Raw genomic sequence first — 5548 nt, 5'->3', positions numbered from 1 at the left:
TTAAAAACATTCAGTGGGGAAAAGATTCCCTATTTAACAAATGGTGCTGGGTAAACTGGCTGGCAACCTGTAGAAGACTGAAACTGGACCCACACCTTTCACCATTAACTAAGATAGACTCTCACTGGATAAAAGATTTAAACTTAAGACGTGAAACTATAAAAATACTTGAAGAAAGTGCAGGGAAAACTCTTGAAGGAATCGGCCCGGGTGAATATTTTATGAGGAGGACTCCCCAGGCAATTGAAGCAGTATCAAAAATACACTACTGGGACCTGATCAAACTAAAAAGCTTCTGCACAGCCAAGAACATAGTAAGTAAAACAAGCAGACAGCTGTCAGAATAGGAGAAAATATTTGCAGGTTATACCTCCGATAAAGGTCTAATAACCAGAATCCACAGAGAACTCAAACGTATTAGCAAGAAAAGAACACATGATCCCATCTCAGGGTGGGCAAGGGACTTGAAGAGAAACTTCTCTAAAGAAGACAGACACACAACCTACAAACACATGAAAAAAAGCTCATCATCCTTAATCATCAGAGAAATGCAAATCAAAACTACTTTGAGATATCACCTAACCCCAGTAAGAGTAGCCCACATAACAAAATCCCAAAACCAGAGATGTTGGCGTGGATGTGGAGAAAAGAGCACACTTCTACACTGCTAGTGGGAATGCACACTAATACGTTCTTTCTGGAAGGATGTTTGGAGAATACTTAGAGACCTAAAAATAGACCTGCCATTCGATCCTATAATTCCTTTACTAGGTTTATACCCAGAAGACCAAAAATCACAATATAACAAAGACATCTGTGCCAGAATGTTTATTGCAGCCCAATTCATAAGAAGCCCAAGTGCCCATCGATCCACGAATGGACTAGCAAATTGTGGTACATGTATATCATGGAATATTATGCAGCCTTAAAGGAAGATGGAGGCTTTACCTCTTTCATGTTTACATGGACAGTTGAATAAGTAAGTGGATGGATGGAAAAATGGACGGATGGACAGACAAATGGACAGAAGGATGAAGAATAGATTAATGCATGGAACTGGAACATATTCTTAGCAAAGTATCTCAGGAATGGAAGAAAAAGTATCCAATGTACTCAGCCCTACTATGAAGCTAAATTAAAGCTTTCACATGAAGGCTATAACCCAACTATAGCACAAGACTATGGGGAAAGGGCCAAGGAAGGGGAATGGAGGGCGGAGGTGAGAATGGAGGGAGGGTAATGGGTAGGGCCACACCTACGGTGCATCTTAGAATGGGTACAGGTGAAACTTACTAAATGCAGAATACAAATGTCTACATACAATAACTAAGAAAATGCCATGAAGGCTAAGTTGAACAGTCTGATCAGCATATTTCAGATTGTATATGAAACCAGCATATTGTACCCCTGGATTGCACTAATGTACACAGCTATGATTTAACAATAAAAAAAAAGTAAAAAATAAATAAATAAATAAAAGATCAGAAGCTCTGAATAGCAAGTGGTGCATGCCTAGGCAGAGTGTTTGTTGCCTGCAGAAAACCAGCTGTGCCCACAACTTAACAACTCAAGATAGGGTCCTTCAGTAGTGCTCCTCCCAAACATCGGCCCCCCCAACCAGCTGTGGACTTATGAAGGGGGAGGTAGGATCTGCCCTGTTCATCATGGCAAACTCCCTGCTGGGCACATAGGAGACCCTCAAGGAATATTTGTGGGACAGTTGAATAAGTAAGTGGATGGATGGAAAAATGGATGGATGGACAGACAAATGGACAGAAGGATGAAGAATAGATTAATGCATGGATGGACAGGACAGAGACCAATTCAAGAGAGGGATGAACACAAGTTCACCTCCTCTTAATCCCACCTCCTCATATCTGGCCATGAACTCTTTCCCGGGCATCCTAGAACCCAAGGTGTTGGGTCAGGAAAGAACATTTAGTTTTCCCCTTTATTGTCTCTAGGCACATGTTTTTCCAATCTGTATTTTAAAGGGAACAGTAGAGAAGGGACGTTTATTTTGTTTAGCATCCAGATGAAGACTTTTCTAAAAAACAGCAAATTGAAAGACAGACATCACTCCTACATCTTCATCTGGGGCCTTGCATACTCAGCTCATGAATGGACATGCAGAGAGCTTGAGAAAAGGCACATTTCAAGAGGGAAGCATAGAGTCTTATCCTGTCTTTGGGGTATACAAATAAATTAATAAATTAAGCCAAGCCAGACCTGCAAAATGCCTAGCTAGGCTCCAAGCTCCTGGGCCTTATCTGCATTCTTGAAGTTTCCCCAGAGCCTCTGGTAAGCTGGCTCACCAGAGCTGATCTCTTGATAGCAATGTGGCAAATAGGGTAATGACTTCAGGTCTGCAGCATGGATAAAGCGTGTGCAGTCCATGCATGAAGGAAGGCACGAGTTTCCGGTCCTCTTGTGTGGAGCCATGACCTCATCCTGCCTTGTTTCATGTCTCCAAAATGCATTCCTTTGAGGCCAAAGAAGCAAACAAACCAGGAGGCAGGAGCTGTCATCTGCAAGAAAGGTTTCCTTGTAAAGAGCCTTTCGGTGGGGACATCTGCCAAACTGGCCCCATGTAGCTAAGGAGAAGGCCAGGGTAATCCAGAGGGAGGAAAAAATCATGATATAACAAACTCTTCCCGCTAGCCTTGATCCTTAGGGAAAGCTGTTTCCAGATGAGACCTTTCATCAACTTCCTACCAAGAGACCTTGAGGCGCCTCAACCGCATGTTCTGTGCCATATGGCTCATCCAACACAAACAGTGTCCGATGCTGCTAACTCTCAGTTATCCAGGAGCTGTTTGAGAGGACATGAGTGAGCCAGGGCTCTCTTTCCTCCTCCCCCACACTCCTCCAGGGGAGTCGCCACAGGTTCAGCCCTGCTGCCTTTCTGTTGTCATTTGTAGGATTCTGAAAGGGCAGTATCAGGACAGACCTTACCCATCATCCATTTCAATCTTTTCATTCCACAGATTTGGAAAATGAGGCCCATAATGATGGGGAAGTGAGTGGCGGACTGGACCTCAAATGTGAGTCCTGGGATCTCCATCCAGTCTAGTGACCTTCCATGACCCAAACCTCCATCTGGCTTCTAACAGGTGGTATCCAGGAAGTTTGGGGATCATCCTCATCTTCATTCATCTGTTCTTCACTCAATGTCCCCTTATTTCTTATTTATAAAATCTAACTATGGTGGCTCTGTGATGGGACTAGGAACTAGATTTCATCCTGAAGGTCCAATCTTATCAATTGACAGTGACTATTCAGAGAAGGACGTGGAATGGCATAGTCTATCAGGATTCTTCCTTGCACAAAAGAATGGAGAAGTGCAGTAGCCACCCCGGGTTTGGATGCACAGGCCCCCACCACTGGCCTCATCTTCCTCACCTAGCCCCATTTCCTCTCTCCAAACAGGGGTCCTGTGCTAAAGTCTAGAACTGGCTCAACCTTCTCTGGGAACCACAGCTGTGCCTTTCTCCTAATTCTGTGTTTTCTTCTTGTGTGTGTCTTCCTACCAGGATGATGTCTATGATTCTCTCCATCCTTCAAATCAAGCCACAGGCTTGTGTCTGTACCCAATCTTCCTGACTCTCACAATCCAACAGGTGTCATCTATGTCAAAACTGGACCACACAGCTTAGCATTGGATTCCACGGTCTTTCTCTGGGCCTGGGTGAGTTCCATGGTACTAGTCTTTCAATGTGAACAGTGAATTTAATATTGTTATTATTTTTAAAATATACCATATATTTTATGAGTTAGAAGGGAAGGAGGACTTAAGGATTCTCTCCTGTTCACCTCTCTTTTATTCATTCAGCCAATACCTCCTTCAAAAACCAATCATAGTGAGCTGAGCTTGAGATGAAAGCAGCGTTTTCTGAAAATCAAGTCCAAGTGTATGTCTAAGCAAATTAATTTAATATAAATTCTTGGTACCTCAATAAGTCAAGGAGAGAGATTGTTAAGTCTTCCAAGTATAGTCTTTTTTTTTAATTATTTATTTATTTATTTTTTCTTTCTAAAAATATGGAACGCTTCACGAATTTGCGTGTCATCCTTGCGCAGGGGCCATGCTAATCTTCTCTGTATCGTTCCAATTTTAGTATATGTGCTGCCGAAGCGAGCACCCAAGTATAGTCTTAAGCTAAGCAGATGTTAACTGTCATTTATTCTAGGATTCGGTCCTCAGAACTTAGGAAGAAAGTCAGATATAGATAAAACCCCTAAAGATTTCATTTAGCTCTTTAAATAACAAAACATCATGCAAAAAATGTTCACAGTTTTTTCCCCTCAACAAAAACATGCAAGTTTTTTTCTTTTAAAGAAAAAATGCAATAATTATTATTACCGATATTATTACAAATAAAAATAATGCCAAAAAAGTGTATTGTCTTAGCGGCTGTCTCTAAGGCACTCAGGTATTTGTGATGGGGATGAAGGAAAGAAGAAGAAAAATTCAGGATCTTTTACCATTATTAAGGCCTCTTCACATATTTTTCCAATTTCTTTTTAGATATTATTATTAGTGTGCATTTGCCAACAGAACCTCTGGTTTTGAAGCCCTTTCCTCCCCATCGTCCATCCCTCCCTCACCAGCACTTCTTCATTTCCCGCTTTGAGCACCAACATGGGCAGCACCTTGGAGCTTCTTCCATGGGGACCACCTGTACTCCCATGGATGAGTAAGGAGGCCCCTCAAATGTCATGTCCACGGTCCTGGGCTTAGGAAGGTTTACCTCTCTTACTCTCAGCTTCTCAGAGTTTGAGACCCTAATTTTAAGTGATGGGCCAGTTCAGTTTCTCACCATCAAGAAGAGCCAGAAAGAAGAAAGGGGGCCTTCTTCCACCAGGCCAGAACTGGGCAGGCTGATGGGGAACTTGTGTCCAGCAAACCCACCACCCATAGCCTAGGAACACACCCAGGACCAATTCCAAACAATTGTTTTCAGACTTTGTGCTCTCAAGAGCCCAAGCTCTCCTCAGGTCATGGGGCAGGGTTCAGAGCTCCCCATAAACCATGTCCCAAGAGCCACTCTGCTTCAGTCCACACTGAGGCTCTAAGTGGCATGATTATAATAACAAAGCCTTATTGCTCTTCAAAATGGAAAGACTATTGATCTAATGAATGCTTCATGCCTTGGAATTCCACACTGCTGAATATAACCTTTTCAAAAAACACTTGCCTGAAATACCTTAGGAGTGAAAAGATGTGAGGTTATGGGGACTAAGAGCAAAGCTCATTCCTTTCTCTAGGGAAAAGGAACAGAAGGTGTGAGAATTGAATTTAAAAACATTAGCTGAGAAGTCTAACAAGGCAGTTTTCATCGATTTTTATACTTTTAAGTTTGACAAAATTACAAAAACAAATTATTTTTGGAAATAATAAAAGTCTCTTTATTATAAGTTAAGAGCATTATAATAAAAAATACTCAAAGCAAAACAACCAGGGGGAAAAAAATCCATCCTAGATGCTATCACTATTATCCTATCTTTTTAAAAGGAATATTTACCACCAAAAACAGGACAAGGACGT

The 5548-nt window shown here is 41.9% G+C and overlaps 1 non-coding gene across 1 annotated transcript; it reads right to left on the bottom strand.

The window, feature by feature from the left end:
- Positions 1-4035: 4035 nt before the first annotated feature.
- LOC128560458 (U6 spliceosomal RNA) lies at positions 4036-4142 on the bottom strand. Its single transcript, XR_008372958.1, has one exon. It is a non-coding gene; the product is annotated as a U6 spliceosomal RNA (small nuclear RNA).
- Between the last annotated feature and the right edge of the window lie 1406 nt (positions 4143-5548).

Source organism: Nycticebus coucang, chromosome 11 (genome assembly GCF_027406575.1).
Source record: "Nycticebus coucang isolate mNycCou1 chromosome 11, mNycCou1.pri, whole genome shotgun sequence".
Classification (NCBI taxonomy): Eukaryota; Metazoa; Chordata; class Mammalia; order Primates; family Lorisidae; genus Nycticebus; species Nycticebus coucang.
This window is presented reverse-complemented; position numbering and strand designations above follow the sequence as displayed.